The sequence below is a fragment of the Dendrobates tinctorius genome, unplaced genomic scaffold (genome assembly GCF_039654945.1).
Source record: "Dendrobates tinctorius isolate UK_male_01 unplaced genomic scaffold, ASM3965494v1 ptg000214l, whole genome shotgun sequence".
In the NCBI taxonomy this organism is placed as follows: Eukaryota; Metazoa; Chordata; class Amphibia; order Anura; family Dendrobatidae; genus Dendrobates; species Dendrobates tinctorius.
In genome coordinates, this window is record NW_027361881.1 from 5,790,112 (window position 1) to 5,802,513 (window position 12,402).

A 12,402-nucleotide genomic window follows, 5' to 3' on the forward strand; every position below is an offset into this window, starting at 1 on the left:
TCCGCGCGGATTTTATTAAATCCGCAGGTGAAACCGCAGGTCAAAAGACCTGCGGTTTTACCTGCGGATTGCTCTGCGGTTTTGCCCTACGGGTTTTCATCTCCTCAATAGAGGAGATGGCAAACCGCAGGAGAATCCGCAGAAAGAATTGACATGTCAGTTCTTTCTGCGGATTGAAAACCGCAGATAATCCGCGCGGAAAATTCCGCACCGTCTGCACTGCGGTTTTTGATTCCCATAGGGAATCATGGTACTGTACACCGCAGCAAAAACTGCTGCGGGTCCGCAGCGGCCAAAACCGCTGCGGAACCGCAGCAAAATCCGCAGCGTCTGCACATATCCTTACAGAAAAACTAACAGATCTGTAAGAGCAGAATTTTGCTGGTTGGTCGGTGATCAAATACTTATTTCATGCAATAAAATGTAAATTAATTTTGTAAAGATCATATAATGTGATTTTCTGTTTATTTTTAGATTCCGTTTCTCACAGATCCTAAAGTTTCCATCCGGCCGTCACACATGAAGCTCAATCACAGCGTAATGCAAAGTTCTGCCACATTTCACTGTTGTTTCACCCCTCGCCATGCCCCCTCGTATCCACAGCATAAGGTGACAGAATCTGCGGGTTTCCAGTCCTCTGTATGAGTTTCTCTCTTCCCCATGCCCCCTCGTATCCGCAGCATAAGGTGACAGAATCTGCGGGTTTCCAGTCCTCTGTATGAGTTTCACCCCTCGCCATGTCCCCTCGTATTCGCAGCATAAGGTGACAGAATCTGCGGGTTTCCAGTCCTCTGTATGAGTTTCACCCCTCACCATGTCCCCTCGTATCCACAGCATAAGGTGACAGAATCTGCGGGTTTCCAGTCCTCTGTATGAGTTTCACCCCTCGCCATGTCCCCTCGTATCCACAGCATAAGGTGACAGAATCTGCGGGTTTCCAGTCCTCTGTATGAGTTTCACCCCTCGCCATGTCCCCTCGTATCCACAGCATAAGGTGACAGAATCTGCGGGTTTCCAGTCCTCTGTATGAGTTTCTCTCTTCCCCATGCCCCCTCGTATCCGCAGCATAAGGTGACAGAATCTGCGGGTTTCCAGTCCTCTGTATGAGTTTCACCCCTCGCCATGTCCCCTCGTATTCGCAGCATAAGGTGACAGAATCTGCGGGTTTCCAGTCCTCTGTATGAGTTTCACCCCTCACCATGTCCCCTCGTATCCACAGCATAAGGTGACAGAATCTGCGGGTTTCCAGTCCTCTGTATGAGTTTCACCCCTCGCCATGTCCCCTCGTATCCACAGCATAAGGTGACAGAATCTGCGGGTTTCCAGTCCTCTGTATGAGTTTCACCCCTCGCCATGTCCCCTCGTATCCACAGCATAAGGTGACAGAATCTGCGGGTTTCCAGTCCTCTGTATGAGTTTCACCACTCGCCATGCCCCCTCGTATCCGCAGCATAAGGTGACAGAATCTGCGGGTTTCCAGTCCTCTGTATGAGTTTCCCTCTTCCCCATGCCCCCTCGTATCCGCAGCATAAGGTGACAGAATCTGCGGGTTTCCAGTCCTCTGTATGAGTTTCCCTCTTCCCCATGCCCCCTCGTATCCGCAGCATAAGGTGACAGAATCTGCGGGTTTCCAGTCCTCTGTATGAGTTTCGCTCTTCCCCATGCCCCCTCGTATCCGCAGCATAAGGTGACAGAATCTGCGGGTTTCCAGTCCTCTGTATGAGTTTCACCCCTCGCCATGCCCCCTCGTATCCGCAGCATAAGGTGACAGAATCTGCGGGTTTCCAGTCCTCTGTATGAGTTTCCCTCTTCCCCATGCCCCCTCGTATCCGCAGCATAAGGTGACAGAATCTGCGGGTTTCCAGTCCTCTGTATGAGTTTCCCTCTTCCCCATGCCCCCTCGTATCCGCAGCATAAGGTGACAGAATCTGCGAGTTTCCAGTCCTCTGTATGAGTTTCACCCCTCACCATGCCCCCTCGTATTCACAGCATAAGGTGACAGAATCTGCGGGTTTCCAGTCCTCTGTATGAGTTTCACTCTTCCCCATGCCCCCTCGTATCCGCAGCATAAGGTGACAGAATCTGCGGGTTTCCAGTCCACTGTATGAGTTTCGCCCCTCGCCATGCCCCCTCGTATCCGCAGCATAAGGCGACAGAATCTGCGGGTTTCCAGTCCTCTGTATGAGTTTCGCCCCTCGCCATGCCCCCTCGTATTCGCAGCATAAGGTGACAGAATCTGCGGGTTTCCAGTCCTCTGTATGAGTTTCCCTCTTCCCCATGTCCCCTCGTATTCGCAGCATAAGGCGACAGAATCTGCGGGTTTCCAGTCCTCTGTATGAGTTTCACCCCTCGCCATGCCCCCTCGTATCCGCAGCATAAGGTGACAGAATCTGCGGGTTTCCAGTCTTCTGTATGAGTTTCACCCCTCACCATGCCCCCTCGTATCCGCAGCATAAGGTGACAGAATCTGCGGGTTTCCAGTCCTCTGTATGAGTTTCGCCCCTCGCCATGCCCCCTCGCATCCACAGCATAAGGTGACAGAATCTACGGATTTCCAGTCCTCTGTATGAGTTTCACTCTTCCCCATGCCCCCTCGTATCCACAGCATAAGGTGACAGAATCTGCGGGTTTCCAGTCCTCTGTATGAGTTTCGCTCTTCCCCATGCCCCCTCGTATCCGCAGCATAAGGTGACAGAATCTGCGGGTTTCCAGTCCTCTGTATGAGTTTCGCCCCTCGCCATGCCCCCTCGTATCCGCAGCATAAGGCGACAGAATCTGCGGGTTTCCAGTCCTCTGTATGAGTTTCGCCCCTCGCCATGCCCCCTCGTATTCGCAGCATAAGGTGACAGAATCTGCGGGTTTCCAGTCCTCTGTATGAGTTTCCCTCTTCCCCATGCCCCCTCGTATCCGCAGCATAAGGTGACAGAATCTGCGGGTTTCCAGTCCTCTGTATGAGTTTCCCTCTTCCCCATGCCCCCTCGTATCCGCAGCATAAGGTGACAGAATCTGCGAGTTTCCAGTCCTCTGTATGAGTTTCACCCCTCACCATGCCCCCTCGTATTCACAGCATAAGGTGACAGAATCTGCGGGTTTCCAGTCCTCTGTATGAGTTTCACTCTTCCCCATGCCCCCTCGTATCCGCAGCATAAGGTGACAGAATCTGCGGGTTTCCAGTCCTCTGTATGAGTTTCACCCCTCACCATGCCCCCTCGTATCCGCAGCATAAGGTGACAGAATCTGCGGGTTTCCAGTCCTCTGTATGAGTTTCGCCCCTCGCCATGCCCCCTCGCATCCACAGCATAAGGTGACAGAATCTACGGGTTTCCAGTCCTCTGTATGAGTTTCACTCTTCCCCATGCCCCCTCGTATCCACAGCATAAGGTGACAGAATCTGCGGGTTTCCAGTCCTCTGTATGAGTTTCGCTCTTCCCCATGCCCCCTCGTATCCGCAGCATAAGGTGACAGAATCTGCGGGTTTCCAGTCCTCTGTATGAGTTTCGCCCCTCGCCATGCCCCCTCGTATTCGCAGCATAAGGTGACAGAATCTGCGGGTTTCCAGTCCTCTGTATGAGTTTCCCTCTTCCCCATGTCCCCTCGTATTCGCAGCATAAGGCGACAGAATCTGCGGGTTTCCAGTCCTCTGTATGAGTTTCACCCCTCGCCATGCCCCCTCGCATCCACAGCATAAGGTGACAGAATCTGCGGGTTTCCAGTCCTCTGTATGAGTTTCACCCCTCGCCATGCCCCCTCGTATCCGCAGCCTAAGGTGACAGAATCTGCGGGTTTCCAGTCTTCTGTATGAGTTTCACCCCTCACCATGCCCCCTCGTATCCGCAGCATAAGGTGACAGAATCTGCGGGTTTCCAGTCCTCTGTATGAGTTTCACCCCTCACCATGCCCCCTCGTATCCACAGCATAAGGTGACAGAATCTGCGGGTTTCCAGTCCTCTGTATGAGTTTCACCCCTCACCATGCCCCCTCGTATCCACAGCATAAGGTGACAGAATCTGCGGGTTTCCAGTCCTCTGTATGAGTTTCACCCCTCACCATGCCCCCTCGTATCCGCAGCATAAGGTGACAGAATCTGTGGGTTTCCAGTCCTCTGTATGAGTTTCACCCCTCACCATGCCCCCTCGTATCCACAGCATAAGGTGACAGAATCTGCGGGTTTCCAGTCCTCTGTATGAGTTTCACCCCTCACCATGTCCCCTCGTATCCGCAGCATAAGGTGACAGAATCTGTGGGTTTCCAGTCCTCTGTATGAGTTTCACCCCTCGCCATGTCCCCTCGTATCCGCAGCATAAGGTGACAGAATCTGTGGGTTTCCAGTCCTCTGTATGAGTTTCACCCCTCACCATGCCCCCTCGTATCCGCAGCATAAGGTGACAGAATCTGTGGGTTTCCAGTCCTCTGTATGAGTTTCACCCCTCACCATGTCCCCTCGTATCCGCAGCATAAGGTGACAGAATCTGTGGGTTTCCAGTCCTCTGTATGAGTTTCACCCCTCGCCATGTCCCCTCGTATCCGCAGCATAAGGTGACAGAATCTGTGGGTTTCCAGTCCTCTGTATGAGTTTCACCCCTCACCATGCCCCCTCGTATCCGCAGCATAAGGTGACAGAATCTGTGGGTTTCCAGTCCTCTGTATGAGTTTCACCCCTCACCATGCCCCCTCGTATCCACAGCATAAGGTGACAGAATCTGCGGGTTTCCAGTCCTCTGTATGAGTTTCACCCCTCACCATGCCCCCTCGTATCCACAGCATAAGGTGACAGAATCTGTGGGTTTCCAGTCCTCTGTATGAGTTTCACCCCTCACCATGCCCCCTCGTATCCGCAGCATAAGGTGACAGAATCTGTGGGTTTCCAGTCCTCTGTATGAGTTTCACCCCTCACCATGTCCCCTCGTATCCGCAGCATAAGGTGACAGAATCTGCGGGTTTCCAGTCCTCTGTATGAGTTTCACCCCTCGCCATGTCCCCTCGTATCCGCAGCATAAGATGTCAGAATCTGTGGGTTTCCAGTCCTCTGTATGAGTTTCACCCCTCGTCATGTCCCCTCGTATCCACAGCATAAGGTGACAGAATCTGTGGGTTTCCAGTCCTCTGTATGAGTTTCACCCCTCACCATGTCCCCTCGTATCCACAGCATAAGGTGACAGAATCTGCGGGTTTCCAGTCCTCTGTATGAGTTTCACCCCTCGCCATGTCCCCTCGTATCCGCAGCATAAGGTGACAGAATCTGCGGGTTTCCAGTCCTCTGTATGAGTTTCACCCCTCGCCATGTCCCCTCGTATCCGCAGCATAAGGTGACAGAATCTGCGGGTTTCCAGTCCTCTGTATGAGTTTCACCCCTCACCATGCCCCCTCGTATCCGCAGCATAAGGTGACAGAATCTGCGGGTTTCCAGTCCTCTGTATGAGTTTCACCCCTCACCATGTCCCCTCGTATCCACAGCATAAGATGTCAGAATCTGCGGGTTTCCAGTCCTCTGTATGAGTTTCACCCCTCGCCATGCCCCCTCGTATCCGCAGCATAAGGTGACAGAATCTGTGGGTTTCCAGTCCTCTGTATGAGTTTCACCCCTCGTCATGTCCCCTCGTATCCGCAGCATAAGGTGACAGAATCTGTGGGTTTCCAGTCCTCTGTATGAGTTTCACCCCTCGTCATGTCCCCTCGTATCCGCAGCATAAGGTGACAGAATCTGCGGGTTTCCAGTCCTCTGTATGAGTTTCACCCCTCACCATGCCCCCTCGTATCCGCAGCATAAGGTGACAGAATCTGCGGGTTTCCAGTCCTCTGTATGAGTTTCACCCCTCACCATGTCCCCTCGTATCCACAGCATAAGGTGACAGAATCTGCGGGTTTCCAGTCCTCTGTATGAGTTTCACCCCTCGTCATGTCCCCTCGTATCCGCAGCATAAGGTGACAGAATCTGCGGGTTTCCAGTCCTCTGTATGAGTTTCACCCCTCACCATGTCCCCTCGTATCCACAGCATAAGGTGACAGAATCTGCGGGTTTCCATTCCTCTGTATGAGTTTCACCCCTCACCATGCCCCCTCGTATCCACAGCATAAGGTGACAGAATCTGTGGGTTTCCAGTCCTCTGTATGAGTTTCACCCCTCGCCATGCCCCCTCGTATCCACAGCATAAGGTGACAGAATCTGCGGGTTTCCAGTCCTCTGTATGAGTTTCACCCCTCACCATGTCCCCTCGTATCCGCAGCATAAGGTGACAGAATCTGCGGGTTTCCATTCCTCTGTATGAGTTTCACCCCTCCCCATGCCCCCTCGTATCCGCAGCATAAGGTGACAGAATCTGCGGGTTTCCAGTCCTCTGTATGAGTTTCACCCCTCACCATGTCCCCTCGTATCCACAGCATAAGGTGACAGAATCTGTGGGTTTCCAGTCCTCTGTATGAGTTTCACCCCTCGCCATGCCCCCTCGTATCCGCAGCATAAGGTGACAGAATCTGTGGGTTTCCAGTCCTCTGTATGAGTTTCACCCCTCGCCATGTCCCCTCGTATCCGCAGCATAAGGTGACAGAATCTGTGGGTTTCCAGTCCTCTGTATGAGTTTCACCCCTCACCATGTCCCCTCGTATCCACAGCATAAGGTGACAGAATCTGTGGGTTTCCAGTCCTCTGTATGAGTTTCACCCCTCGCCATGCCCCCTCGTATCCGCAGCATAAGGTGACAGAATCTGTGGGTTTCCAGTCCTCTGTATGAGTTTCACCCCTCGCCATGTCCCCTCGTATCCGCAGCATAAGGTGACAGAATCTGTGGGTTTCCAGTCCTCTGTATGAGTTTCACCCCTCACCATGCCCCCTCGTATCCGCAGCATAAGGTGACAGAATCTGTGGGTTTCCAGTCCTCTGTATGAGTTTCACCCCTCACCATGCCCCCTCGTATCCGCAGCATAAGGTGACAGAATCTGCGGGTTTCCAGTCCTCTGTATGAGTTTCACCCCTCGCCATGTCCCCTCGTATCCGCAGCATAAGATGTCAGAATCTGCGGGTTTCCAGTCCTCTGTATGAGTTTCACCCCTCGCCATGTCCCCTCGTATCCGCAGCATAAGATGTCAGAATCTGTGGGTTTCCAGTCCTCTGTATGAGTTTCACCCCTCGCCATGTCCCCTCGTATCCGCAGCATAAGATGTCAGAATCTGTGGGTTTCCAGTCCTCTGTATGAGTTTCACCCCTCGCCATGTCCCCTCGTATCCGCAGCATAAGGTGACAGAATCTGTGGGTTTCCAGTCCTCTGTATGAGTTTCACCCCTCGCCATGTCCCCTCGTATCCACAGCATAAGGTGACAGAATCTGCGGGTTTCCAGTCCTCTGTATGAGTTTCTCTCTTCCCCATGCCCCCTCGTATTCGCAGCATAAGGTGACAGAATCTGTGGGTTTCCAGTCCTCTGTATGAGTTTCACCCCTCGCCATGTCCCCTCGTATCCGCAGCATAAGGTGACAGAATCTGCGGGTTTCCAGTCCTCTGTATGAGTTTCACCCCTCGCCATGCCCCCTCGTATCCGCAGCATAAGATGTCAGAATCTGCGGGTTTCCAGTCCTCTGTATGAGTTTCACCCCTCACCATGCCCCCTCGTATCCGCAGCATAAGATGTCAGAATCTGCGGGTTTCCAGTCCTCTGTATGAGTTTCACCCCTCGCCATGTCCCCTCGTATCCGCAGCATAAGATGTCAGAATCTGCGGGTTTCCAGTCCTCTGTATGAGTTTCACCCCTCGCCATGCCCCCTCGTATCCACAGCATAAGGTGACAGAATCTGTGGGTTTCCAGTCCTCTGTATGAGTTTCACCCCTCACCATGCCCCCTCGTATCCACAGCATAAGGTGACAGAATCTGCGGGTTTCCAGTCCTCTGTATGAGTTTCACCCCTCGCCATGTCCCCTCGTATCCGCAGCATAAGGTGACAGAATCTGCGGGTTTCCAGTCCTCTGTATGAGTTTCCCTCTTCCCCATGCCCCCTCGTATCCACAGCATAAGGTGACAGAATCTGTGGGTTTCCAGTCCTCTGTATGAGTTTCACCCCTCACCATGCCCCCTCGTATCCACAGCATAAGGTGACAGAATCTGCGGGTTTCCAGTCCTCTGTATGAGTTTCACCCCTCACCATGCCCCCTCGTATCCACAGCATAAGGTGACAGAATCTGCGGGTTTCCAGTCCTCTGTATGAGTTTCACCACTCGCCATGTCCCCTCGTATCCGCAGCATAAGGTGACAGAATCTGCGGGTTTCCAGTCCTCTGTATGAGTTTCACCCCTCACCATGTCCCCTCGTATCCTCAGCATAAGGTGACAGAATCTGCGGGTTTCCAGTCCTCTGTATGAGTTTCACCCCTCACCATGTCCCCTCGTATCCTCAGCATAAGGTGACAGAATCTGTGGGTTTCCAGTCCTCTGTATGAGTTTCACCCCTCGCCATGTCCCCTCGTATCCGCAGCATAAGATGTCAGAATCTGCGGGTTTCCAGTCCTCTGTATGAGTTTCACCCCTCGCCATGTCCCCTCGTATCCGCAGCATAAGGTGACAGAATCTGCGGGTTTCCAGTCCTCTGTATGAGTTTCACCCCTCGCCATGCCCCCTCGTATCCGCAGCATAAGATGTCAGAATCTGCGGGTTTCCAGTCCTCTGTATGAGTTTCACCCCTCGCCATGTCCCCTCGTATCCACAGCATAAGGTGACAGAATCTGTGGGTTTCCAGTCCTCTGTATGAGTTTCCCTCTTCCCCATGCCCCCTCGTATCCGCAGCATAAGATGTCAGAATCTGCGGGTTTCCAGTCCTCTGTATGAGTTTCACCCCTCGCCATGTCCCCTCGTATCCACAGCATAAGGTGACAGAATTTGTGGGTTTCCAGTCCTCTGTATGAGTTTCACCCCTCACCATGCCCCCTCGTATCCACAGCATAAGGTGACAGAATCTGCGGGTTTCCAGTCCTCTGTATGAGTTTCACCCCTCGCCATGTCCCCTCGTATCCGCAGCATAAGGTGACAGAATCTGCGGGTTTCCAGTCCTCTGTATGAGTTTCCCTCTTCCCCATGCCCCCTCGTATCCACAGCATAAGGTGACAGAATCTGCGGGTTTCCAGTCCTCTGTATGAGTTTCACCACTCGCCATGTCCCCTCGTATCCGCAGCATAAGGTGACAGAATCTGTGGGTTTCCAGTCCTCTGTATGAGTTTCCCTCTTCCCCATGTCCCCTCGTATCCGCAGTATAAGGTGACAGAATCTGCGGGTTTCCAGTCCTCTGTATGAGTTTCACCCCTCGCCATGCCCCCTCGTATCCGCAGCATAAGGTGACAGAATCTGCGGTTTTCCAGTCCTCTGTATGAGTTTCACCCCTCACCATGTCCCCTCGTATCCGCAGCATAAGGTGACAGAATCTGCGGGTTTCCAGTCCTCTGTATGAGTTTCACCCCTCACCATGTCCCCTCGTATCCGCAGCATAAGGTGACAGAATCTGTGGGTTTCCAGTCCTCTGTATGAGTTTCACCCCTCGCCATGTCCCCTCGTATCCTCAGCATAAGGTGACAGAATCTGCGGGTTTCCAGTCCTCTGTATGAGTTTCCCTCTTCCCCATGTCCCCTCGTATCCGCAGTATAACGTGACAGAATCTGCGGGTTTCCAGTCCTCTGTATGAGTTTCACCCCTCACCATGCCCCCTCGTATCCGCAGCATAAGGTGACAGAATCTGCTGGTTTCCAGTCCTCTGTATGAGTTTCCCTCTTCCCCATGTCCCCTCGTATTCGCAGCATAAGGTGACAGAATCTGCGGGTTTCCAGTCCTCTGTATGAGTTTCACCCCTCGCCATGTCCCCTCGTATCCGCAGCATAAGGTGACAGAATCTGTGGGTTTCCAGTCCTCTGTATGAGTTTCACCCCTCACCATGCCCCCTCGTATCCGCAGCATAAGGTGACAGAATCTGCGGGTTTCCAGTCCTCTGTATGAGTTTCACCCCTCGCCATGTCCCCTCGTATCCGCAGCATAAGGTGACAGAATCTGTGGGTTTCCAGTCCTCTGTATGAGTTTCACCCCTCGCCATGCCCCCTCGTATCCGCAGCATAAGATGTCAGAATCTGCGGGTTTCCAGTCCTCTGTATGAGTTTCACCCCTCGCCATGTCCCCTCGTATCCACAGCATAAGGTGACAGAATCTGTGGGTTTCCAGTCCTCTGTATGAGTTTCCCTCTTCCCCATGCCCCCTCGTATCCGCAGCATAAGATGTCAGAATCTGCGGGTTTCCAGTCCTCTGTATGAGTTTCACCCCTCGCCATGTCCCCTCGTATCCACAGCATAAGGTGACAGAATCTGTGGGTTTCCAGTCCTCTGTATGAGTTTCACCCCTCACCATGCCCCCTCGTATCCGCAGCATAAGATGTCAGAATCTGCGGGTTTCCAGTCCTCTGTATGAGTTTCACCCCTCGCCATGTCCCCTCGTATCCACAGCATAAGGTGACAGAATCTGCGGGTTTCCAGTCCTCTGTATGAGTTTCACCCCTCGCCATGCCCCCTCGTATCCGCAGCATAAGATGTCAGAATCTGCGGGTTTCCAGTCCTCTGTATGAGTTTCACCCCTCGCCATGTCCCCTCGTATCCACAGCATAAGGTGACAGAATCTGTGGGTTTCCAGTCCTCTGTATGAGTTTCACCCCTCACCATGCCCCCTCGTATCCGCAGCATAAGATGTCAGAATCTGCGGGTTTCCAGTCCTCTGTATGAGTTTCACCCCTCGCCATGTCCCCTCGTATCCACAGCATAAGGTGACAGAATCTGTGGGTTTCCAGTCCTCTGTATGAGTTTCCCTCTTCCCCATGCCCCCTCGTATCCGCAGCATAAGATGTCAGAATCTGCGGGTTTCCAGTCCTCTGTATGAGTTTCACCCCTCGCCATGCCCCCTCGTATCCACAGCATAAGGTGACAGAATCTGCGGGTTTCCAGTCCTCTGTATGAGTTTCACCCCTCGCCATGTCCCCTCGTATCCGCAGCATAAGGTGACAGAATCTGCGGGTTTCCAGTCCTCTGTATGAGTTTCCCTCTTCCCCATGCCCCCTCGTATCCACAGCATAAGGTGACAGAATCTGCGGGTTTCCAGTCCTCTGTATGAGTTTCACCACTCGCCATGCCCCCTCGTATCCACAGCATAAGGTGACAGAATCTGCGGGTTTCCAGTCCTCTGTATGAGTTTCACCACTCGCCATGCCCCCTCGTATCCACAGCATAAGGTGACAGAATCTGCGGGTTTCCAGTCCTCTGTATGAGTTTCACCCCTCGCCATGCCCCCTCGTATCCGCAGCATAAGGTGACAGAATCTGCGGGTTTCCAGTCCTCTGTATGAGTTTCACCCCTCGCCATGCCCCCTCGTATCCACAGCATAAGGTGACAGAATCTGTGGGTTTCCAGTCCTCTGTATGAGTTTCACCCCTCGCCATGCCCCCTCGTATCCGCAGCATAAGGTGACAGAATCTGTGGGTTTCCAGTCCTCTGTATGAGTTTCACCCCTCACCATGTCCCCTCGTATCCTCAGCATAAGGTGACAGAATCTGCGGGTTTCCAGTCCTCTGTATGAGTTTCACCCCTCACCATGTCCCCTCGTATCCTCAGCATAAGGTGACAGAATCTGTGGGTTTCCAGTCCTCTGTATGAGTTTCACCCCTCGCCATGTCCCCTCGTATCCGCAGTATAAGGTGACAGAATCTGCGGGTTTCCAGTCCTCTGTATGAGTTTCACCCCTCGCCATGTCCCCTCGTATCCGCAGCATAAGGTGACAGAATCTGCGGGTTTCCAGTCCTCTGTATGAGTTTCCCTCTTCCCCATGTCCCCTCGTATCCGCAGCATAAGGTGACAGAATCTGTGGGTTTCCAGTCCTGTGTATGAGTTTCACCCCTCGCCATGTCCCCTCGTATCCGCAGCATAAGTTGACAGAATCTGTGGGTTTCCAGTCCTCTGTATGAGTTTCACCCCTCGCCATGTCCCCTCGTATCCGCAGCATAAGGTGACAGAATCTGTGGGTTTCCAGTCCTCTGTATGAGTTTCACCCCTCACCATGTCCCCTCGTATCCGCAGCATAAGGTGACAGAATCTGTGGGTTTCCAGTCCTCTGTATGAGTTTCCCTCTTCCCCATGTCCCCTCGTATCCGCAGTATAAGGTGACAGAATCTGTGGGTTTCCAGTCCTGTGTATGAGTTTCACCCCTCGCCATGTCCCCTCGTATCCGCAGCATAAGGTGACAGAATCTGTGGGTTTCCAGTCCTCTGTATGAGTTTCACCCCTCGCCATGTCCCCTCGTATCCGCAGCATAAGGTGACAGAATCTGTGGGTTTCCAGTCCTCTGTATGAGTTTCCCTCTTCCCCATGTCCCCTCGTATCCGCAGCATAAGGTGACAGAATCT

The 12,402-nt window shown here is 53.0% G+C and overlaps 1 protein-coding gene across 5 annotated transcripts in view; it reads left to right on the forward strand.

Annotated features, from left to right (window-relative positions):
• LOC141058762 (pleckstrin homology domain-containing family G member 4B-like) overlaps positions 1-12,402 on the forward strand; it is a 120,087-nt gene that overhangs the window by 21,956 nt on the left and 85,729 nt on the right. The gene's annotated exons all lie outside the window — the stretch shown is intronic.